This window comes from Rissa tridactyla, chromosome 1 (assembly GCF_028500815.1).
Source record: "Rissa tridactyla isolate bRisTri1 chromosome 1, bRisTri1.patW.cur.20221130, whole genome shotgun sequence".
NCBI classification, from domain to species: Eukaryota; Metazoa; Chordata; class Aves; order Charadriiformes; family Laridae; genus Rissa; species Rissa tridactyla.
The window spans coordinates 60,006,698-60,032,516 of NC_071466.1; the positions used below are offsets into that span (position 1 = coordinate 60,006,698).

The 25,819-nt window shown below is 41.2% G+C and overlaps 1 protein-coding gene across 6 annotated transcripts in view; it reads left to right on the forward strand.

The window, feature by feature from the left end:
* Positions 1-20,022: 20,022 nt before the first annotated feature.
* Positions 20,023-25,819, forward strand: part of MBNL2 (muscleblind like splicing regulator 2) — a 113,457-nt gene continuing 107,660 nt past the window's right edge. For 4 of the 6 annotated variants that reach the window (XM_054198614.1, XM_054198554.1, XM_054198633.1 and 1 more), the window contains exon 1: positions 20,023-20,179. The gene's annotated coding sequence lies outside the window, so the exon portion shown is untranslated. Of the gene's footprint in view, positions 20,180-20,713; positions 20,950-25,819 lie in introns of those variants that run through there. The other 2 variants (XM_054198576.1, XM_054198607.1) reach the window with 2 other exon arrangements.

Here is a 25,819-nt window from a genome sequence, read left to right on the forward strand (position 1 = left end):
GAGCTGGGGTTCTGCATTAAAAATCAAATTGGATGGGTTTGGTATGTATCAAATGTCAGATACATAGCAGAGGCTATTAGAAACTTCCAACAATAGGCCTATGAAGAATCATTAGCCTTGAAAACCGCAAGGATGAGATCACAAACACACAGTCCAATAAATCACACGGGTTGGTTTTGGAAAAGCTGACGTGGTATAGCAGCAATTTGTTTATACTATGACGGGTCAATTGGATCAGTGTCAGATCTTCTGTGGGATAAAAGATTTTGCTTCTAATGCATGCTCTTTCCTGAATGGCTTCTATGCAGCCTTTATATCAAACACCTCTAGTCAACTTCAGGATTACAAATAGAAAATCTGAAATAGATGAAACTACTAAAATAGAATTATTGCAGGATTATTTCAAGACACAGATTTGGCACTGAAAGATCTCCAGAGTAAAGTCGCCTTACATGATTTAAGTTCAATTCTATCCCAATCATTTTTAAATGTTTTTAGTATATTCTTATAACCTCAGCTTTAATCACATCTCCTTTTGAGAGAAGATTCCCTAATCCATATCTTTCTCAGGGAGACTTCAGAGCTAACGTGATCTTCTTATTACCTTTCCTAAAACCTTGACAAAAATTGTCTAATCACAGAACTAGCAATAACGTTGGTAAGCATGATACAGACAGAGAACCTTATGCTTTTAATGACTCTAACACTGCTTCAACTGCTATGAATTGATTTGATACCAAAAATCATTACACCTATCAAAGCCTTCCCTGCAGTAACGCCCAAAACATCTGTAGCATAAAAAGCAGATTTATTAATGTAATAATGAAACTAAGAAAATGCAATTAAGCAAAGAAGAGTGGACACCAGTCCACTGTCACACCAAGCAAAAGATATCGTGGATACTTTTTTCCAGTGTTTTAACAGAGGTGGAACACTATTTTATGCTTTGTGCCATCTATCCTTTTGTCCCAGTTTACTCTGGACATATCACTACTAATTGACAGACAAATACTTAATCTGAGTAAGTCCATTCCTTCTTCCTATGCTCACTTTCCACTGGTACATCTCAAATCACTATCCCTTTTATTCTCCACATACTACTGTCAGAATTTCAAATGTAACAAATAGGCAGATTAAAAAATATTTTACCAGATTGCGTCTGTACTTAATTAAAAAAAAAAAAACAACAAATTTATTTGGCATAATCTCAACTTTGTTTCCCTTTTTAGGTCACCTTTTGGTAGGAAATGTAGCTGTGATAGTGAAGAGTTCTCTTGTACTTAGGGTTTTTTCATTTTCTTTTAATGGTGGTTTCTGCTGCTGTAAACCAAAAGGGTGATAATTAATGTCTCCTACTGTTTATGCCTGCTGCCATCTACAACGATGAGCTATTATTATTCTGTCTGCTAATACTTGGAAAGGATATCACTTGGACGACTAATCCAAAATACAGCAAGTAAAGATCATTGTCACAGATGCCTGAAATGGAGACATTGTTACAGATGTTAGAAATGAAAGGTTTTCATTATATTGGATCATCCAGTCCATCTGCCAAGACTGTGCTTTGCTGCACACTCTCTAACGTCTCACACAAGTGCTAGGATACCATAAATCTTAAATAAATTATATTCCTTGAAATACATCATGTTCACTTGAAAAACTGTTCCATAATTATGGTGCTAGCTAGACCTGCTCTTGAAAGGTGGTCCAGTTCAGTGGGGCTTTACAGCAATGGGCTGCTCTTCCTGCTCAGATCCAGTTACTGGCCAGGAGTCAGTCTGAGGCAGTTATTAGATTACACAGGCTTCTTGTGGAGAACTAGACTGCAAAACAGCCCAAAATAAAAAGCCAGGCTCATCTCTATACCAGTGGGCTGAATAAAGAGAAAAGAGAAAAGGATGGGGTTTCTTTTTTTTTTTTTCTTTCTGTTTTCTTTTTAGGAATTAGGATTTTGTTGAAAAGTCCTCACCTCTGTAAAAACTTTGTCAAGCTGCAATTCTGAGTCTCCATATGTTTTTTCTATGGGGACATGTTTGTCAGACGAACATAACATGTTCACTCTTACACTGTCGTGTTTTCTGCTAGAAATCCAGAAGACAAGGGCCACTAGAGAGCTCCCAGCATCTGGATTTCAGTCTTTTTTGCACACACTGCCTCTGGCAGTAGGAAGGCAGAGGAGTTGCCATCTTCAGCTATCTGGAGGAAGGTGTCTCCTACTCACCTGGAGGGCTGCGTACATCACCCTGCTGACTGATGTGATGCAGAACTCCTCCTTGTAGTTGATCACAAGAGACATGGGATCCTCTGCACTCTTTTTCCCCAGTTCTTCTCTGCTGTGGGTGTTTGTCTCAGAAGCCATGTCACTCCACACAAACAACATAGAAGCCAATCCTCCTGGCAGTCCCCCTGTTGCAGGTAGTACAGGACAACCTGCACCCCTCACAAAATCTTCTTTTACCATTTTTCATTGCCTTCGTCCCCCTCAGAAAATCTGTACATTATTGGCAACCTGTTGCAATTGGTACCTAATGCTAATTAAGCCCCGGCCACTAGCAGAAAGCATCATCAATGGGTCTTGCTGACTGTAAACTGTAAGTACAAGACAACAACGTTTGAGTATTTAAAACAGAATTTAATTCTTGACTACAAGTCCTTCTAGTTCGGTCATCTGTGGAGTCTTTAACTTTTGACTTGCTTCCAGTAAATAAATGTGACCGAAAAAGTATTGAATTGCCTCATAACATATAAGGGAGGAAAACCCAGTATTTTCTTATGGAAACTCATGAATGACAGCAGCTGAAAGTTAAATCTATTTGATTGTTCCATCAGCCTTCCAAGACAACTCTTTAACTAGATTGAAATGTTTCAGTGGGATGTTGAAACGCTGAATGTACGTGGGAGGGATCTATACTTTACAATGCTGGGGACCAGGAAAGAGTATTGTTCACAGTACATGCATAAAAAATAATGAAAGTAAGTGCTTTCTTGCAATCGGTAAGGTATTGATTCAAAAAAATAGGATTTGAGAACTTACTTCACTGTAAGGATGATGTTCAATCCATGCATCTTGGATATTTGACTTGTACCTCAGTTTTAGATGTCTGTTGAATCACTGTTCCCAGAGTAAGGGCATAAGTTCTTTAAGAAGTGAAGGGGTAGAGATCTTCAGAGACACCCACCTTTTTCTTTATACAGGTACCTTGGTGAAACAGTCCTCATTTTAAAATAAGTGTTTAAATACTAAAATGTAGCCTGCGTTACAACCATATTGCTGATTTTTTTCCCCTTAGTGCAATTCCTTAAACTATGATTGTTGTAATCTGAAATAATAATATAGTATGCTGTTTATTGTATCTTTTATGTAGTTGTTCCTACTTGCAGTCTATATTTGTTTAATGGAGAAGCTCAAAATGTAATACACTGCTCCTGCTGATCAAAGTCGCAAAAGAGCTGTTTTCTCTCTTGGCTTATTCAACGCATGCAAATATCTCTTGCTCTTTTCCTTACCTCTCTGTCTCATCATTGCTTCCTTGTTTAAGATATGTTTACTGTCACTATACATTTTTAATAATGTGTCCACAGCTGCTTTCCTAAGAAACTATTGATTCTGTCTCTCTGCCTGTCAGTCGGTCTGTTTCAGTCTGCTCTAGACTCAGGATCTTTTGAAGCCACGGCTCAGGTTCAGCTGAATTTGTCAGAGGGATTGAAAGTTCAGATATCAAGTTTTCATGAGTTTTAAGGAACTAAAAGTTTTGCTAGGTAGGCAACCACATCAGCAGGCCACTGTTGGAGAGGCTCCAGCGCGACTTTGATCTGTTTGGCTTGCCCATTAGCCAGCTAGCACGTGTGTACTGGCCTGCTGGTCACAATTCCCACAGCTTGGAACAAGCCCAAGCACATGACACGAATCATATTCCCCCCCAGTCACCCTTTTGCTAGACTAAGCAATCCAAAGCCTTTTAGTTTCCTCTTGTAAAACAAGCTCTCCATTCCCTGGATTATCTGAATAACATTTGCAAGTGTTGGAATTTCAGCTCCACTCTCTTAGCCATGGGTGGGCAGAGCTGCACACAGGAGTCCAGTCCTTGAGGTCACATTAGGACTAGGTGGTATTAATTTTTGCTTGACTCCGACACGACTATCTTGGCTGATTTAAGACTCATTCTCAAAAGCAGCAAGAGAGCGCTTACATTTGTGCAGCAAGTGCGTTTGAAGAACTGCTGAGGGCAAGAGGCCCTTTTTTACCCATGACTAACTCTTTTTTCACTATTGAGTTGCACTAGAGCAAACTACCTTCCGCTTCTGTATATCTCCTTAAAATGCCTTGAGCCACACGATGACTCTGAATCTCTGGCTAGTGACAACAGCTTCCGTGAGTGTCTCTTGAACAATGAAGATGACTTCTCTTGGTCTTGACAGTCAGGAGTTACCAACTAAAGCTTTTCCTTCCTTTTCTTGCATTTGCTTGATGTTTTAAGCAGTAAGATCAATTTTATGAAAGTGAAATTTTGTGAAATGCTAGAAAGCATTTCAAGGTTGCGTTCAGAATTTATCTTTTAAGGGAGATTAATAATTTGTTGACTTCTCCCTCATTTACTTTGTAGGAACAAATCTCACAGTAGAAAATTTTGCTGCTTGGCCATCCAGTCCTCTGTACCCTGCAGGAATCACGCTATTTTTTGAACAAGCTGTTACAGATATTAATCTTACGATGTCTCTGGGTCTGATAAGAAAGGGAGAGATGAGTACAGGCAAGCAGCTGAACTAACTGGAAGACAGAAAAAGAGAAAGTGAAGTTCTTTTGCATGGTGGCTGTAGAGATGTCTGAGCATTTAATGTTGAGCATTACAATTTAGCACTTAACTGTATGAATGCAAGCACTTAAATGCTTGAACTGTCACTTCTGGTTACTAAATGGTTTTCTGGCCGAGCGAGTCATCGGGTAAGCGTCCTTCGAAGTTGTGTCACAAGAAAGAAATTGTCTTCTGTCCTGTTTAAAGCTTGTCTTTGTCACATACACTGGTGGATTTTTAGCTGAAGTACTGAACATATGTTTGAAGTTTGCTCATCTTTACTTTGGTTGGTACAGAGAAAAGAGTGAAATGGAAACAGATTTTTTTTTTAATAAGGAAGGATTAATTTGCCAACCTAGCTATGCTATTTCATATGAAAGCCAGTTCTCAGTAATGAAAGCATTTTTCCTTTTATGTGATAAGATGGGTGGACTATAAAGTATCTATAAAAAAAAAGGAATAGGAAATATATTTCTATAAAGAGCTACACCGTGTGCTTTTTGTTAGGATTGTTTTGAAAAAACCAACTTGCTGGAAGTAATCCACAAATAGGCTTAAAAATAAGCCTCAGAATTTTATTCTGAATATCTCATCAACAACAATAAGGTGAACATTATGCATATTGACAGAGATGACTCTCTGTCAAGTATTCACTGTAGTTTCAGAGCTGTTGCATTTTTAAGTGTGTTTGCAAAACATCTTTGGACCTCTTGGACCCACTACAGTTGTGATTATTTTAATCTCTTATCTGAAGTCTTCCCATGATTTCTACTCATTAACACGAAAAAGGCAATCAATGACATACATTTAGATAACCGGAGCTATGAGGAGCATCTGTTTTCCAGACATCTCTCTGTTGTACGTGACCTATGGTCCGATTTGGCTGAAATCTGATAGCGTTGTATAATTTTGCATGCCATCATTAGAACATTCCTACAAGGGGCGCCGGAATAGGCCCCAAGCCTGGGAGCGGCATCTTTGGGTGATCTTCCTGCTTTTAAGGAAGCTCCGTGCAGAATCACATCCAGCACACGTGGAGCAGTGCCCTGAGGATGGGCACGCAGTCTTTGGTGGGCAGGCATGAGCTGGCCTGCGCACCGAGCCACATAGTAGCCATGTAGTAACGTTAGTGCGATGATCGGCACATCTCATGGCAAGGTTTATTAGCTATGATTCAGTCAACCGCAGCAATGGCTGTCTCGGCACACGGGCTGGCACAACGGTTTGCAAAAAGCATGCAGACAGGTCCCTCCTCCTAGCTGCACCAGGCCTACACGTGCAGAGAAAGTGGAGGCTCTGTGTATGTCAGCCAGCAATTTGATGCATTAGGAGCGGATCAATAGATCTACTGTTAGATGCCGAGCCTCCTACATCTTCAATAAATGTGGTCTGACGTTTTGACTCGGAATAGGTCTAATGTGGTGCTCTGGACCAAATGTCGCTGGCGCGCATACCGTTAGAAACCATCTGACATTTGGGTTGGGCGTTGTGGTTTAGACCCCCGCATGGGGATGGAGCACATTTGGGGAGCACCTGGTGTGGGGCTCGAGATTTAGTTTCTCTGATAGAATTCTACTTTGTATATACAAAACCCATTCCTTTTACGCAACAATGTGCAGTAAGTGTGAACAACTGGGGAATTTGATTCAAAACTGCTTTAAGGGTCCAAGCCAAAATATCAACGTAGACACAGCCTAATTAATTTTCTAATTATATTTGGTCACTTGTTCAACATTTCCTTCAGATCAACAAGATGTGTGCAATTCATGTAACTTAAAACCAGTGTCCTTCCATATGCCTTCTTTTGAAAGAACATGTAATAGTAGCTTGAAATTGAAGAATGGGCTATAATGAGGTAGAAAAATCCAAATGTTTTATTTCAATGGCTTCCTCTGGAAAGAAGCATGAGTTTTATCAATATGAAACTTACTTACATTGCGATGCTACATAGATAATGGATTTAAATGCCAGAGAAACAAGTTAAGCTATCAGAAGTCCTAAGATGGTGGTTCCCACTGCAATGTGATTGTTTACACAAACTTGAAAGTTACATTATATTTTTGTGAAATTTTCTGTGCGATGTATACAGGAGGTCAGACAAAGAAAGTGATTTGAATGCAAAGTCTACCTGAATCTCCTGAGTGTTTATGTGCCTCTACCTTTACAAACTCCGTAAAAATGCAGCAGAAGAAAATTTAAAAATATATATTTTAATTGAAATTATAGTATATAATCAAAACTGGGAGTTGTGCCCAGGATGAAAGGAATATGCATTCTATCCACTGACATGCGAACAAGAAACGATCAGCTATAAATCAAGTTTAAAGCTAATCCTTTGATCTGTGATTCAAAACAAATCCAGGTCAGTAACGACTGAAAGCTGTTACCGTCAGGATGACCATTCCCTAAAACATTTGAGATGATGTCAGGCTGATTTCCGTGAAGACTGGTGGGTGTATCACAAAACTCTCCACCACGAGTCCACCAGACCTAATGAATAACTCAGATATCTGGGCAGGAAGCAGGTGGAGGAGCATAGAGACAGAAATGCCTTCTTCAGCTGGCTGCCGCTTTCGTTTGAGGTTTGGGCAGAACGGTGAGACAACGTATGCACTACACAGCATCGCTCCTTCCCTGCGAGTTAAGATCTCAGGGCTCTCCCAGTCCATCACCTTTCATAGCTACGCAATTCTTTTAAAATTCTATTTACTTGCCCACAGGTTGCTTGAAAATTGAGTAATAGAGCAGTATTTTAAAGCAGTTTACCAATGCTTAGTACTATTCAGTGAAAGTCAGAGGTAGTAGTTGTAAACATTTCTCGTAAGTCTCAACAGAAAAAGAGCAGCTGTAAGGGTAACTTAAATCTTACCTCCAATGTAAATCCTACAATGAAGACATAAAAAAAAATGAAAAAGTCCATGTAACATTATAATAAAATAAATTCCAAATTTTTACCTCATATTTTATTAATCAGGAGTACCTTTATGATCTGCTATGGAGCAAATCTAGGTTTACTGCATTACACATGAGGATAAAAGTCTGAGCATCTTTAACCCATGCTGTCTACAGATCTGGTGCCAGAATTATTATATTGAAGTCACCACTCCAGATGACAGCAATCAAATGTGTTACCAGCCAAATGAATATAAAAGGGAAAGATTAAAAAAAAAAAAAAAAGCTTCATAAATAATCTTCTGTAGCAATATTGGAAGTGCTTTGAAGCAACAGTTCATTCCTTACTCAGAAAAGCTGGAGGCTGCAAAGGTCTCCTAGATTACCATAGTAACTAAAAGAATAATTTAAATCTGCCTTTTAAAGAGTTGTAAATAATGCAAGTGTAATATCAGTCAGTGCTCATTGCCATTTCACATGCTCCAGAAGACAATTTGAAGAAGATTGTAGTATCACATTTCCTCTTGTAAGGAATTCCAGTACAATAAAATGATGTGTCCAAATCTATCCCTTTATCTGTTGTTTCTTTCTGGATCTATCTGATGAGAAATAAGAACTTGTACAACAGGCTTCATTGACGTGTCTCTTTGGGAAGCTGAAATGGATGTAGACATCCACTTCTCTGTGTGTCCAAAAACCACCATTATAGAGGATCGAGAATGTTAATCAGACTCTCCCTATGCGTGTGTGTGTGCCGAGTGTGGAATGATCTGCTGGAAGCATTACAGTGCCGGTACGCAGCTGCAAAACACATATAAGGGTCTTCCGCATTATCTGCCAGAGTGGAAACACACAGCTCCATGGGTGCTGCTTTCAATACTGTTAAAAAGATTATCAGAGAAAATCTTTTGGATGGGGATTTAAATACAAGGAAGAAATGGTACTGTTGGTCTTGTACAGATTGCTATAAGGAAAAAGGGACATAAAATTCCAGTCTTGTGTGTTGGAATAATAAAATACAGCAGGCCAAAAAATTCATGAAGATCCACACAGGTAGCCTTTTTTGTCATCTAGAAAGTAGATATTATAAATAATTCAGAAGATATCCAAGGTACATGTATGAATAGGAAAGATATGGCTGAGGATTATATGGAAACTTGGAATTCTGAGCCAATTTCCAGATGATATTTTAATTCCATATGGTGTGCAATGATTTTATAAAATACAGTCAAGCAGTGGCAAGTGATTTGGAAGAGCAAATGAGTGTGTGCTTTTAAGCCTTAGGCCTTAGTCCCTTTCATGGGTAGGTGTGGAATTTCATAGCATTCCTCCCCTTTGACTGGAATCAGATGGTTCTCTATCTCCTGGGTCAACCTCTCAATGGTCATGGTAGTCATGACAGGGATGAGAAAAGTGCCTTCTGAAAGCAGGTCGAAAATTATTAGCAAATTGAGTAAAGTGCTGCCTAGAAATAATTTTTTTTTAGCAAACAAACCACAAACATTTTTGTCTCATCTAATTACTGGGGTGCCCCTCTTCAGAGACAGGAAAGGAACAGATCCAGTTTGCATCCTTAACACAGCCCAGCATGTTTTGGGATCTGGACAAAACCATTTTCTTTCCAGAGCCTCTGTGACCCACATTCACCTTCCCTCTGGACAAGTCGTGTTTTCCCAAAACCATCATTTTCTCCATGCTCTCTGGCTCTGGATTAGTATATTGCTTGATATACTGTTGCAGTGCCTAGAAATAAAGTTTTCCTTTTGCTTAGAGTGCTCTGGAGCCCAGGCAGCCTGATGCACTGAGAATATATACCTGCTGTGTGCGCCCCAAGGCTGTTTGGCCGTCATCCAGGAAGCCTTTATGTCTTGTCCTAAGGGGGAACGTGCCATCGCTGCCTTTTCTCCCTGACATATGAGGCACCATCTCAGGAAACCTATCCATAAGATGTATTTTCAAAACGGTAATATTTACCACTAATCTTTACTGTATTTATTGCAGGCACAATGAGAGCAAATCAGAAAATCCTCTAGTATAGAGAGATACATCCATAATTAAAAGACAGAAAGGACAAAAAAAAAAAGGATGCTGTGACAGACAAACTGTTAATATATATTCAAAACAAAGAATTAAGTTCAGTGCAGATTATTAAGGCATGAGTCTTTGCCTCTTTAAAGGTATGGCGACTTTGTTTATATTGTGGTATTGGTATGAAGTGTACAAACCCTGTGATGGCTCAGGCAGGGAAAGAGGAAAAGAAATAAAGTGGTGTAGGATTGGTGTTAGTCTTGTGATAAAATAGCACTGAATCTTAGAAGAAAACAAAGCTGGTTCTAATCAATAACACAAATAAGAGGACTTACTTTAATGTAATTTCTGACTTGATAGCATTCTCTTAAATGAATATAATCCTTGGCCTATTAAACTTTAGTCTAAAATTATATTGAATTCATAGCACTTATGTTGCACTTTGAAGAGGCAAAGTGCTGTGAAGTATTGATCATACAGCAAAAAGATGTTATTGAGTATTTAAAAAGACTGTGGTAGTTTTACTTGGGGGTAGAAAAGACTGTATCAGTCTCCCAGATCTTGTTTTTGGCAATGAGAAATTGAAGTCCAAAACTGAGATTTCCATTGAGTTAATTATTCTGTGTATTCCTCTGGTTTTCCAAATTTATTAGAAAGATCTCTAACAGAAATAGTTCTGCAACAACCCCCTCAATTTATACACAGTGCACTTTTTTTATTATCCAGTGATTTCATATCCATTTTGCCTGACTCATTTTTCCTATGGTGCCACTCTTACTTTGTATTATAGTTCTACTGAATTGAATATGCCTTCTGGAGAGCTCAAGTACCCCAGCAATGGTACATTTAAAGGTAGATAATGGTAGGCACAATAACAGAATAAGAAGGGCTAAATCCTGATGACCTTCGTTATTACCTAGGAATTCATACGGTTGCAACTTTTAGCTGCAGCTGGTTTTCACAATCCAGTTTAAAATCCATCAAAAAGGAACAGAAATATTCTTACATAATTTCAACCCTACCCAGCTCCCTTAAGATGTGTTGCTATAAAATAACCATATTTTTAAAGATGGGTGTTTTATCCATAAGATTGGGTAAAAAGAATTTATATTGCGTATTTATATACTACCTAACATAACTTCTTCTAGCCTCACAAACCACAACTGAACTTTCACTGGTGAAGTACTATGTTTCCATAATGCTTCCAGGCGAAACAGGTTTCACAGCTTCATTTTTAAAAGTTTTTTTTCCCCAATAAAGCTCTATTTAACTTTTTTTTAAATAAAGAAGGCTCTAACTTGGGTAGCCAGAGGACATCCACTGTTAAGTTCTTTTGAGTTATGTTGGTTAAAAAAAAAAAGAGCACCCAATAAATTGCAGGAAAGGAAAACCAAAGATAAAATAATGGGGATCATACCCAACATATGTGCTTCTTTGTGTTTGTAAAACACAGAATACACAGCTATTTAAGTGTAACAGTGTACTTTCAACATACTTAAGATACCATTTGTACTCTACAAATGCTCTAAATTTGGTCCATACTAGCCAAATCACAATTAGAAATAGGATGCTGCCAAATCAGTTTTATTCCATATATAACATCAGTACAAGATGTAAAATCAAGTACGAGATTTCCCTGTTCAGTGCCAGATACCCTATTAGTAACCTACAGATGCATTGCTTCTGCACAGTGCAGCGCTGGATTTATCCACAAGAAAGCCCTTATATGAATCATGCATTAGCGGTGAATTATGTAGATGTGAAAGCATGTATCACTTTCCCATCTGCAACTTCACTTTGTATTGCTCTTGCTATTGATTTGGAAATAAAAAACCCTGCTTGGGTTTTGCTCTGATCGGTTGCTCAGTTCCAGTTCCACGTCCTGCCAGGGTCGCCCAACGTGATTGTCTCATCTGCAGCTCCCGGCTGGCCTCTCCGAGCCTTTACTCTCTGACTGCACCGAGCGTGTGGCAATACCAAACTTGGATGGCAGGCAGAACCGGGGCACTCAGTATCGCCTGGTTGTGAACCTGCTTCATTGCCATTGGGACAGTTCTATTGTACGTTTTTAAAAAATTTTTAAATTTTTTTTAATTTAAATTGATTTTTAAAAATTTAAATGGATTAGCTGCCTCTTGTTTTCAATGCTCATTTTTCGCATCAGAATTTACACAACTTGCTTCATGACGTTACTTTTGCACCTTGGTGCTTCCAGAAACTCTCAGCTGCTTTTTCACACCTTAACTGAGGCTCAGGTAGCTAGGAGGGCACCTATGCTTGTCAATGCATTGCATGTAGAAGGAAATGAATTATTTAAACATTATCCATTTGCAGCAGTGCTGCATAGGTATAAAACTCTTGACATAACTTCTGTGAAGTTGTGCCAGTAGCTTTAGGGATCTGTTAAGTATTCATTGAGCACATCCCTATAGGAGTCATTTGCACATTTTAAAAATTTACAATAGTTTATAAGCCACTGGATATTTCAGCGCTTTGTTCTGTATTTCAAAGGATAAATTATAAAAAATATTTGCATATTTTTCCTAGGTAATTTTTTAAAAAAAGTTCTTAAACAGCTATCATTCTTAGACATTTAGTAGGAGAAACACTGAAAGTGTATATTAAATTGCAGAATAAGTCTCTATTTCAGAAAAAAACCCAAACAACAAAAAACAAACGCTTGCACTTAAATTCATCTCTATTCAACAAACCATTTAAACATACCAAGCCTCCACTGGAACTTCAAGACATACTTAAGTGGCCTGACAAATACTGATGAACTTAAACAAATGCTTAAAGTTAAGTGCTTTGTTGAAACAGAATTCAGTGACGCAATTCCCACTCTGTAAATTATTAAATAGGTGTAGGTGAAACTGTAAAGTATGAACTTCAGCAACCTTACCAATGAATCTGAGAAAACTTCTCTGGTAGGGAACTAACAATAGTTAAAAACGTGGGTGCTATCTGTTTACAGAGTTATACAGTTTGGTTACATTTAGGTACAAAAATGATATTTTAAAAAATGTGTAGAAACTGATACACAATGGAGTTTTGTATAAAACCAAAAAGAATGTTATTTCAAAAATACAACTTCCCTAGCACATAAGCATCTGCAGCATTAAATTCTGCCCTGATTTAGACAATGTCACGGCAGTAGGAATAACTGGTGCAACATCTGACCTCTTGATGCTATGAGTTTAGGGGGATATGGCCTGGATGTAGATTCTATTTTAATGCAGGCCTGATTGGATTATTGCTGTGGTCTCTACTAGCCTTAAAAAGCCGTAGGGTAAAACACGTGAAATATATTCTCCTATATATGAGCTGTGAAAACATTTGGATCATACCTAATGACAAATTGTTTTATGCTAAAGCTTATGAACTACATATAAAACATTAAGATGGAAAATCTATCCCATTGGTTAATTCAACCTAAGGAATGTTTGCTGGATAGCTTGTATTGAAAAATTAAGTAACAAACTTCAAGGAGAAGGGTTATTTCATTTTAAAGCTTATTAATGCAGTGTGCCCTGCTCCCAAAGGGAATGACTCATTATCAGACCTCCTCTTGACAAAGAATAGTTAATTGTCACTCTAAAAATGACTCTGTTGTTTATGTATTTCTGATTAGAATCTGATTACATTCCATTTGCGTAAACATGCAATGTTAGCACCAATATTCATCTATGAAACTCTAAAAGAGCTAATTATCGAAAGCTTAGACTAATTGTCAGCATAATGGACAGAGAACACGGCTTTGAAGTAGGAAGTGTTAAGAGAAACTGCCAGTTTTTCAAAGATAGCCAGTTGGATACATAGATAGCCACGATTTCATTAGCATGTAAAGCTTTTACTGGGCAGAAAGCCACCCTGGTTAAAAAATGAAATGAGGAAATGAGAAAATAGAAAATCAATTTGCATAGACTCAGGTGGGGAAAAAAGAAATTAATGACAGGGATTAAAAGTAACAAGATTAAAAAAAAAGTTACTTGCTGTGCTACTAGTGGGCAACTGGATTAAATGCAGTAAAAGGACAGTTTTAGTAAGTATTAGGAGGAAAAGAAAGGAAAAAGCCTACATCAAGTATATATGGTGGGTAAACAGTACAAGAACAGCAAAAAAATGCCCAATCAATTTCTGTTTGCTATTTGGAGTAAAGGAATTACGTATCCATGTGAGAAAGTGGCAAAAAGAATAAACATCACCTGCAAGAAAGCAAGCAGGCCAGGATCCGTTCAAATTAAACTTCGGTCTTAACAGAGTTGGACGAGTACCTGTCTTCAGCTGCTAATAAGGCATTTCCCTAGGTCGTGGCTAATTCCAGAAGAGCATTGTCAAAGTTGCTTCAGTTTCGAAAAGCCTGAAAGGACCTATTGAATAATTAATGACGTCATTCATAACCATAGCAAAGAGATTGCTAGTTTGGATCTTATTAACAAAAAGTAGAGGTTAAAATATAACTAGGATCAGTCAACATGGCATCCCAGAAGGTAGATCTTACTAGAGCTCTTTTGCTGGGGGTGGTGTCTGTGCTTCTTCACTTGCTCTGAAAAGTATGTAATTTTGAGTGCTAAAGACGGCTGTGTTCACATAAGAGCCGTTGATTCCTTCAAAGCTTTTTAGTCAATACCATAATAACACTGATTTAAAAGAACTTCCATTATACGAAATTAACGTTGCATGGATTAAAAACTGACTCACTGGTTGGTTGATCTCCAGATGTCACTGTTAATGACAAAGACATAAACAAAGAAAATTATTGCGATGAGGGTTTTTTCCCAGGGATCGACTTTTTTTTGGCCTAATACTTATCAATGATCTAGACAACATAAAATATTATGGTAAGTTTGCAGATGATAGTAAATATTGAAGAGCACATACCACTTTTGCCAGTGGGGCTGAATCATCTGATCAAGAGTCACAATTCAACAAAAAAGCAAATTAAAAGGGACAAATACAATGTATTCTATGAGGGATCTGACAAGACTAACCCTACCTACAGGGTAGGAGACTTGAGGTCAAGAAAGAAGTACTATTTGGTGGCTGGAAATTGGCTAAAAACAAACTTGAAACGATAGACAGCATGCTAGCAGCAGTTGTAACTGTCAGAATAGGTTATTGGGGAAGTTGAAGGACTCATGCTTACTAAGTAGGTGAAAACCTAATCAGAATTCTTCTCCACACATACAGTTTAGCCTAGTTTCAGGGTGGATAGTCATGATGCTGGATGTTTCTTTGGTTGAGGATTCTGCACAGGGCAAGAGTCTGGGCTCAACATTGTCAATTTGCATTGGTCCATCCTGTTTAATGACTACCCAACACATGATACAGTTACATGACAGCTAACATGCTTTCAGGCAACACTGAACATGCAAACAGATACCACCATCCCCTGAGCTCAGGGAATAATGGTGCACACCAGGCAGCACAAATGTGGCCGGCTTTATTGGGTGTAGAAGAAAGTTTAGCCACATGCACACAACACACACTGTGTCGCTTGGCCACAGGGCCAGAGAAGAGTCATATGCAGGAGTATAGAGACGTCCCTCTCAGGTCCTGCTGGAGGGTATGAGCACTGTATTGCCCTGAGCATGTTCATTACATTTGCAGCTCTTCATTAAGACAAAGAATGTATTAAAATCTTGAATGTCTGGACTTCAGCTGGCTGGCTGTCACAGTAAGGAAAGGCTCCTCTCTCCTGCACAAAAGCCCAATTGTATTTTGTGGGTAGAAGTTTATCTCCCTCTGACATACTGGAAAGGAGTCTCTCCTAGAGATGGAACATCGGGGGGCAAGAACTCATTTTCTGAAATCACGTGGAGAACTTTCCTTCTCAGATGCTTCTCTGCTATGGCCTTTTCACAGAGTAACAAAGTGCCAAAGCGTTCAACAAATTTATAAATGGGAAGGAACTTGCTTCCAAGTCAGGGGGATCCTGTCTTCCTTTGGAGCATAGGGCAAGGGTTTACTCTTAGGATCATCTGGAGATACAGCACCGCTGCAGACTAAAGAAGAAGCCAGCCCCTACCAGGCCCTAGTTTCTCCTTTTCTTTCAGTACAGCACACAAAGCTCTGTCTGCTGTGGGATAAGCTGAAGCTTCTGCTTCTGCTGTGTCTGCTGAAGACAAGGATCAGAGTTGTTGGGCTGGCCCTCTGCGGCTGTGTTTTGAGAAGATTTAACAGCACATAGCACATGGTGTTTGTAATCTATTGATCCACAATGGCCTTAAGTCCTGAAACAATGAAGGTCTGTGAAACTTCATAATAAATATATCATAAAGTTATTTGAAGTATAATTTCCAACGAGCATCCTGAACAGATGGGGCAAATGCCCCAATCGTCATATGAAGAAATTTAGTGTTGCATACATGAAAAAAGGCATTGAAAAACTTGGGCAGAAGCAGCAGCTTGCAGACTTGGATGATGGCATTGCATAAACTTTGGGTGAATTGTTTATGGAAACCTGATGCTCCAGCAGTAAATAATAAAATATTTGTTCAATTAACTTGCATGAGTTCATAGGTTAAGTTTCATGTTTTCTCTTTACTATAAAAAAAAAAAGGAAAGAAAAGAATGAGTTATAGCACTGGCTATGAATCCTAATGGCCTCTGTATGTACATATAGGTGCCCACATACAGGAAAACTTCATACTCAGCTGAATTTTCTCTTCTTTGAAAAAATGAGATGGGGTTGAACTGACTCGACTGCCTTTGAAACAACAAATTAATCTCAACTTGTGTAGACAGGCATAACGTCAGTGAAAGCATGCCAACTTTCCCTTGCTGCAGCATGTGAATATATAGATACTAAAAAGACACTTTTGTAAAGTTTCTTTTTACTGGTAGCCTTGAAAATTAAGGGGGAAAGAGAACTCTTGTCTGAACTTAGGAGTTTGCCATGATCTAAAACAGGTTGTTGGATTTTCTTGGTACTATTATTCACTACTATTATTCAAATAAAAGCATGGCTTATGCCAGCGTGGGCTCAAGTTATTTCACTCCATACATCTTCCCTTGTATGAAATTCCCAAACTGATTTGAGGCTCCAGAGAAAGGGGCTCCACAGCATACGGATTGCGTATGTTGGATTTCTAGTGTCACATCAAAGTCGAACAAATTCCCGGAATCCCAATGTTTGAAATTCACGTGTGGAGACACATGAGGGCACCACTGGGTGGGGGATGGCTGCTGGTGGAAAACTGATGTCTGCTGGCACCTTCCGCAGGCTAGCTGGTGTGACACTCCTGGACTCCTGGCAGGGAACGTGGCTGGTGGCCTCAGGGCAAGCCCCTGAGGTGCAAGTGGAGCAGTGGAGACCAGAATAATGGATCTCATGCTCTGTTAAATTATTAGATGGATCGTCTTTGAGTGCACGCAAAATTTCTGAATATCATTTTATCATTTTGTAAAATATGAATGGCCCATTTATACACCTTGTTTTAATAGTAAGATGCCTTCAGCCTCTGTGGTATGTTCGTAGTAAAAAAGTAATAATGAAAATAAGACAAGAAACCCCTGCAAATATAAAAGAGTTAATGGTATTTAACTTTGTCTTGCTTTCTCATCAATTTTCTAGGCTGCACCTCTCAAAGTAGCATGATGTTGACCAAGCCTCATTAAACTGATTTACAAATTATTTTTTAAAGAAAAATGCAAAATTAATGATTCGTGTTCTAATATCAATAAGCCACTTCAGAATGTACATTGATAAACTATTGCTCCTAAAAAATACTCTCCATCGGTGGGGAGTATCCAAAATGAACAAGATGAGGGCAAGTGCTGGGTAGGCACCTAGGAAGGCATGAAATTCATAGTGGGAGCAGCTGGTGGAGAAAGGGTGCTGTTGGCACTGCCCCCCTACTCAATGAGTCAGCATGAAGTTGCTATTGCAACAAGAACAAATCTCATTGAGGGATTTATTGGCAAACATGCTATGTGTAAATCGCCATTAATTATTCTGCTTTCTTCATTACTGTTGAGGCTCGTCTGGTCCACAGTGTCCTATTGCGGACGTTACATTCAAGTGTCTGGAGAAGAGCAACAAGAATGATAAAAGTTCGGGAAAAAAATACAATTTGAATCAAAAGGAGAAGTCCGAAGGGAAAACATAGCTCATGATAGCTTTAGGCATGTATGTAAAAGGTTGACGTAAATAGCATAATATCAATTGTCCTCCACAAGCACAAGAGGAAGACAAAATATAATGGGGTTAATTTACAGAAAGGGGGGCTTGTGCAAAAACAGTTAATGGGCACAACAAGTTGCCTGAAGAGAACAGGCACTTCACTTGAGGTTTTTAAAAGAGGGGTAAAAAAAAGATGTTGGATTTGGCCTGAAATATATTCAGTCCTGCTTCCCTGTGAGTAGATGCCTAATAGAAGGCCTCAGGAGATCCTGCACTTTTATGATATCAGCTGTGTACTAAAGTCCTACTGATGGAACATCCTGTTGAGGCTTTTTGCACATTTAATGTCTTTCTCAGTTCTACCTTCTCTCTTTTAATGAAGATGAAAAAACAATGTGCCAGGAAAATTTTTTACAGTCTTGCTTATTTTCCTTCACAGAAATGCCATTCACCGAGACCAAAACCATACAAACGGAGGGAAGGGATGAGTAGAGATGTTGCTGTTGCTGCTCCTGGTCATCTGGGGACTACCATCTTCCACAGTGGGTTAAGCTAGAGCAGCAGTAGCAATTTTTTTTTTCTTATCTCCCCCCCATCCCTTTTAAAAGCTATTCTCTTCTCCCACCAACTCGGGGAGGGTGCTTATTGTTCCTGGTGGCATCCTCAGCTAGGCTCTGGCTGGGCTTTGAATTTATTCAAGTTACTATATTTCACTTTCAAAGTAGAGCAAGATTAACATACTTTTTCTCACTGGTTATATTCAAACACCTTTGTTTACGGGGTCGCCTTGAACAGACTGGTTAGAACTGGTTTCCAATCAGCCTTAAAATATTAATTCATCACTCCGCTCATTACTTAAAAAAAAAAAAAAAGGTTTTCTTTTTGTCTCATTTTCAGCCTCTGAATGCCAAAGGAGGTGGCTATGTAGAAAGATTCTCAAAACTAACACATTTTGCAGTAGTAGGAATCTGAAAGTTCATAGAATCATAGAATGGTTTGGATTGGAAGGGACCTTAAAGATCACCTAGTTCCATCCCCCCTGCCATGGGCAGGGACACCTCCCACTAGACCAGGCTGCTCAAAGTCCCATCCAGCCTGGCCTTGAACACTTCTGGGGATGGGGCATCCACAACTTCCCTGGGCAACCTGTTCCAGTGTCTCACCACCCTCACAGTAAAGAATTTCTTCCTAATATCTAACCTAAATCTACCCTCTTCTAGTTTGAAGCCATTACCCCTTGTTCAGTTACTGATTCTTGCAGAAGACCTTAGGGAGACTAAAGGAATTTAGTTGAAACTGAAGTGTAGATGATTTCTGATTTATTCCCCCCATTCCCCTCACATCGTGATGCTGCCGCAGCTTAGACCCACCTAGGCTGGGGCAGCCGTGTCTGACCTGGCCGTGTCTGACCATCTCCTCCTTGCCTGACTTTCTGGAGATCCCACTCAGGGACCGAAACCGCCTGGAAACGGATTGCGCGGTTTGTCAGACGAGGCTTCAGCCCTCCCAGCCCACAGAGCCGGGGGTTCGCTGAGATGGTGTGGGACGAGGGAACTGTGCCCCGGCAGCCCTGCTGAACCCCACAGAACACAAGCGCACTTTTGAGGAGCTGGAGGCAAACCGGGAGCCATTGTGGCTCCCCCCGCACTCTGGCTGGGGATATTCCATGGTTTTTAGGGAAAGGTGCCAACCCTTGCCTCCAGGGAGAGCGGCCTGCGGCAGGACGGCGGGTGGCGGAGGGGCAGCGCGGGCCTGCGCTGGGCTGCTGCTTTGTGGCCTGTAAACCTCCCTTCAGGGGAAGTGAAACTGTTCGCGAATTCGGGTCAAAACCTGTGAGGAATAAGCTCTGGGAGCCAAGCCACGGCATTTGTTCCCTCCTCCAGAAAATCGCCTGCGAGTACTGGTGTGACGCTCCGTGGCTCCAGTGCGAACAACACGCCTCAAACCCGCTATTTCGGCCCCTCCGCAGCCACCCCCCACCGCGTTGTTTTGAGGAGGAGGAGGAAACCCTCCGTTGTGCCGCCGGGGCGCTGCGGTCTCTGGTGAAACTACGGCGGGGCCTCGTCCGGCGGACGAGGCCGCGGGGGCGGTGCGGGTTGAGGCGGGCCGGGCTCGGGGCCCGGCCCCCGGGGCGGTGCGGCGCCGCGCTCGGCCTTCCCCCCCCTTCCTTTCCCCGGCCGAGGGAGGGGCCCGAACCGCCCCCCCCCACTCCCCGCCTTAGGCGAGCAGCAGCCGCCGCCGCCGTCGCGGTCGCGGCGGGAGAGGTGACAAGCCGCTGCGTGGAGCCGCTCTCCGCCCCGGTGGGAGAAGCGGGTGTCGTCGTTCCCCATTTTCCTCTGAGGTAAGTAAAGCCGCCGCCGTGGGGAAGGGTGGGGGGGACACGGAGACGCCGCGGGACCCGCTGTCCCCCCGGGCGGGGGACAGCGGGTCCCGCGGCGTCTCCGTGTTCCCCCCCCCCACCCCGCCTCATCCTCCGCCCCATCCTCCGCCCCCGCCGCTTGTTTCCCCTTCGCTTCCCTCGGGGGAGGCGGCGGGTGGGTGATCGATGTGGGGTTTTTTTTTTTTTTGCGAACTCAGCGTTTTTTGGCACGGCATGCTTGCGGGGAGCGGCAACGGTCCTTAAGTTTTCCTTTACTTCTGGAAGGGAGAGGAAAAGGGCTGCGTGGGGACCGTGGCGTCCCCCGTGGGGCTTCCTTCCCGAATCGCTTTCCATTTCTTCCCCCCCGCCACCGCCTCCTCCGTGCTCCCCGTTTCGGCCCTGCAGCGGGTGTGTGGGGGGGGGACGGGACGATCTCTGTGGTCCGCAAGGAATAACGCTGGGCAAGTTTTGGGGGGGGGGGGTGGTGGTGTGAATTGCCACCCTTCAGGTGAGTGTGACAGGAGGGGAAAAACTGTCAGAAATCCAATGTTTTTCTTACTTTGTGCACAAACCTGATGTATTCCCTGTATACACACACGTATATTTATCCATGTATACATATACACATGTTTTTTTGAGCTATGAGAACATCGCCTATAGGCTTCTGCTTCCAGATGTGGTGTTTTCTGTTCCTCATAGGCGTATGTCCATTTCGGCTAGGAGGGGAACAGCCCAGCAGTTCTGTTTGCTGGGTACGTATTTGAACAGTAGCAGGGAACAACTTGTGTGCCTTTAATTCAGCTGCAGAGGATATCCATGTGGGATTAATATACTTAAGCGATCATGTCACACTGACGTATCTTGTTCAGACTTGTAGATTTTTAAAGCAGTGTGGACTTGTAGGTAGTAGCGGAAGTGTAATTAATTTTAAACATGTGACTTGGCCTAGCGCTTATGATTTTAACGTGGTATTCATACCTTGGTAAATATGCATAGATTTAGCCATCTGTCCTCCCTTTTCCCTTCATGTGTGCACATACCACACTGCACAAACAAAAAAGGTACCCGTGGCCGGCTTTAGCGCCAAACACGTATTTAAAGTCTTCTGGAAATGCTCTAAAGTTACTGTCAAGGACCAGTGGAAAGCTGCTTTCGTACAGTTTTTGAGCACATTTTAAAAAAATAAAAAATGTTGCTTCAGCATCAGTGATGCCAATTTGTAACTTGTATTTGGCGTTACTGCTGTTTGCATACATCCAGTACAGCTGATACTGCTGCTGGGAGGCATGTAATTCTTCCTGCTATGGACAAGGCCCTTTTGTGTAGCATGAACCTCATATGCTTTTAAAGGGTGTATGTACCCCGGGTAGAGCCCTGCGGTTTCTCTTTCCTGTGATAAGGCGGTCGGGGGGTGCCAGCCAGTATTGCTCACTGTAGATCTTGGCAGCAAAACTTCTGACACAGGCTGGAGCTCCGAGTCGGGGCACGTCCGTCTTTGGCATTTGCTATAGTTCCCGGCATATGCTACAGCTCATCTACATGCAAGTGAAATTTGGAATAGACGTGGGCTACAGCAGTGATTTGCACTAGGGTCTGTCTGTCCATCCAAGGTAACTTGCAGGAGGGTGGCTGTACTGTAATGTTGTCCTGTAGCCGAAGAGATGGGCTGTTTTATTGTCATATCCCGGCTGTCACCAGAGGAGTGGTAGTTCTGCATTGTGCAGAGAGGTGGGTGGACCACATGACGTGTCACCTCAACATACTTTCCTCTGAAACTTAGTTCCTTTATCATTTAGGACCCGCCCTCTGAAGAAGTGGCCTGGTTTTAGACATGAGCAGACCTGCCAAAATCTCAAATCTTTGGCATTGGTGATATGTTTGGGATTGTGATGCTGAATCTTCATTTGAGCATCATTTTCTTAAATTTGGCTGTTACAGAATAACAGTTGTCATAAGAAGATTAAAAATAAAGTCTACTTGCTGCTAACACTTGGTGGGTGAAATTTTCATCTCTTCTGCTACAGCTGCTCTGTAGTTTCTCTGCTGGTTGCAGAGTCTCTAGAATTGTAGTGTGCAGTACTGAATAGACTACTTTTTCTACTAACCTAGGGATTCTTAAACTGTGATATACCTACCCTAGCAAAACTGGTACGTGAATCCTGCCACCCATGGCATGTGACTGCCATTTTGGGAACCTTCTTAGTCTTGCCTTTTCTTGGGTTAGAAGCTCGGTTACAAGACGCTAGAAAAAGTTCTATTAACAATTTATGGCAGGAAGAAAAAAAGTGTATGAAATTGGTATTCCCATTGCTTCCTTATGGTTGCGTCCTCTGGGTAGCTCTTGGAATCTCAGCAACACTGCATGATTATCTTACTCCTTACACTGCTGAGTAAAATTATACAGCCTCATTTATTTAGGTTTGGCATGTTCTCACTGAAACTCATGCCATGCTAGGTAAATGAACAGTCTGCTTGTTTATGTTGCCTTATTTCCCCCCACTTTTAATAGGCCCTCATAGGTCTTATTGTGGTTCTACTGCAAGGTTGCAGAATTTGGTCCAGCCTGCCAATAAAAACAGAAATAAAGAACTATGAACCATATTAAACCTGTTATCGAAGAAGGTATTTTCATACTGTCAGTTATCAGGGTAGAAATCTCACTTCAGATGGCTCCAGCTAGTCCTACAGTCACATTTACTGCTTGTCTATAAATTTTTTTTCCTGGTAGTTTATTGTTAGCTGTCTGGGGCTGAAGTACTCAGGACAGATGTGAACATGCTACCTTCATCTTTGCAGAATTGCAAAGTAACCTAGTTGGCTTCCAGATCTCACTGTATCTTTCTTCATGTCCCTCTATCATAATTCATTCTCTTTCTGTCTACTTATTGCTCCTTTCCAGATGTCTTTTACCAATCGAATGTTTGCTAGATCACTTTTCTCCAGATGAATTATTATTCATTTTCTCACAGGCATCCAAGAAATAAAATGCCTGATGGAATTTTCTACAACCCCCTTCCCCTTACCTTTCTTCAATATTCTCCCACGTTCATGTGCTACTTTATGTAAGTAGAGCTAGTTAGAAAGTGCTCATTAAAATGTCATTGAAGTGAAAGTTGGGAAGAGTGTTGATCAAAAATGCTTTTCAGTTTCAAGTCACTCATTTCTGGTGAATAAACCTTTAAAAACAAAAACAATTTCTTTCTTTTCTACTGCTAATATTTCCCCTGTGCTTTTTGCTGTCTTGATCATGGTGGTTGGATTATTTGCGATAACTGGCTTTGACACAATCAATTCGCTTATGGCTTCAGAGAAATGCAATACTGAAACACTCAACTAGATTTGGAATAAAAATGTAGCCAGTAGGGCTGAATCGACTACAGGTGTGAAGAAAGAGTAGATGCCTTTGAAGAGTTTAAACTGTTGAATAACTCAACAGTCTATCCTGACTTGCAGCTGCACGCTGATGTTTTTGGCTCACGTTGGGTGACTGATGGCAATAACGATTGTCAGGGACTGTTCCTTTGCAGAGCCCAAGGTAGTCCTTTTGCTGCCTGGGGCCACAGAGAGCTGTAAGATTGCAGGTAGGTTTTTGAGCACTGTGAGGTTGCAGCCTGGAAGATGGGAGGATGATGGTATGCAGCTGTGTTACCGGGGAAAGACGTTGCACGTTCTAGAGTATTCAGATTTCCTAGACTTCAAGGAAGGCTTCAAGACCTGTCTGCAGTGTCCTGGAGACGCAGGTCACTCTTTGCCTAGGTGGAGCTGAGACAGCAACACTGTCATTGAGTAATGTTTCAGTATGAAAGTATAATGTCAGTGTAAAGTCCAGAAATACTTCTGACCTATGACCAGTTGGGATCATGTATCTTAAAGCAACAAAACCAGGGTCTGTCTGTGGCTGCAAACTCTTCACACTGTCTTCCTCTGCTTGCCACTGAATTCCAGGTTTAGGTTTAACTTCAGCTACTCCTCAATAACAGATCATTTTGATGGTGCTGCAGCTGTTTGTGCTGAAGGGTAAGTAGGTCTGTTGTGTCTCCACACTGAGAGAATTTGAGACTGTTTCGCCCGGTGGTTTGACACTGCTGTTAGAAAGTAGCATAGGGGAAACTGAGCTTTGTAGGTCTCTACAGGGGGAAGGATCCAGTGATGGAGGAGAAGCTTCCCACTGCTACTAAATTGCACTGCTGGTTGTTTCCCTGTTGCTCCTAGTTTATCCAGGAAGCCCCAGACTGTTCATCATATTTTTGTGGACCCCCCTGAGGTGTCCCAACCCCCCTGGTGAGAGACAGATATTTCATGCCTGATGGTATCAAAAAAGGGCGTCTGGAAGGCTGAATTCTCAGGTCTCAGAGAAAAAAAACCAACCCTATTTTAAGGTACAGGAATGTCTGAATACAGTCAACTTGTATTGTGTAAGCCAGCTGTTGGTGCATTCTTCTTAACTCAGAGGGCTTTCCAAGTGCACAAAGCTTTCATGAATTAGAGCATTTCCTTGTGGTGCTCTATGTTTATATGGTCTTTATAAGCCCTGAGTGTTGAAGACCTTAGCATAGGCTTTGATGCATTAATTATTTCAGCCTTTATTTGGTGTTCTCAAATTTGGAATTTCTGTCCTGTGTGTGCATATGGTGAGATGCGAAAACATCAAAGTGATTTTGGGGTGCGTTACTGGACTACTGGTTGTTAGGAGTTGACTGTATTTTTGATCATTGCTGGTGCTACCAGTCAGTGGTTCCCTGAGCCCTCAAGCCCTTATCCTGCTGGCCGTGTGTGCTGGAGAAGATTTTGTAGTTTCTCGGCCTTTGCTCTACTGAGGCTTTCCATAGTTCCTGCGAAACTGAACATTCTTTCACTTGCTTGAATGAGGTGATGCTCTTCACAAAACAGCAGTACTGTTGTGATATCCTTAATCTTCAACTTTTTTGTCAAGGGTCAGGTCCAAAATACAACCAAGTCCACAGGTTGGACCAGAGATGACATATGAAGGGGTCAAGGGAACTACGAGGAAACTGTATTTTCATTCAAAACATGGAAAGATTAGTTTTGGGGACTTTGGCATGTTTAGCCTTGTCAATATATTTGTTGAAATTTCCAAAATGTGTCATTCTAGGACATTTTGCTATCTCCCATTAAAAGGTATTAGCGTTAGCCTTGCTAAAGCTGTTTGTTTATTGTAGTCTTTGAGTGAGTAAATGTTAACTTTAGCTTTTCAGATTAATGAAATCTAATAAAGATGCCTTACTAGGGTCACCTTAGATTTCATGTTTGCAGAACAGGTGAACAAGGTGCTTCCTGCCATCTGCTTGTGCCTGAGTCTTTGACTCGGTATCATGAGCGGGGGGGAAAAAATGACAGGATTAAATCTCATCTAGAGAGCTTTGGGTGATGCAATGCATATCAGGTATTTCACTCTTGGGATTGTGTATTGCCCATTGGCAGTTAGAGGTCGGTCTTACATTTCTCAATTCATTCACTTAATTTCATAATGCTTTATGCTCTTTGCTTCCTGTTTGTGGTGGAGTGTATTTCTCCTGCTACTTGCAGCTTTTAGAAGGTATCTGATTTCTCTGGTTCTTTTTCTAATTCATTGAACAGCCCATACCGTTGGAGTTTGGGGTA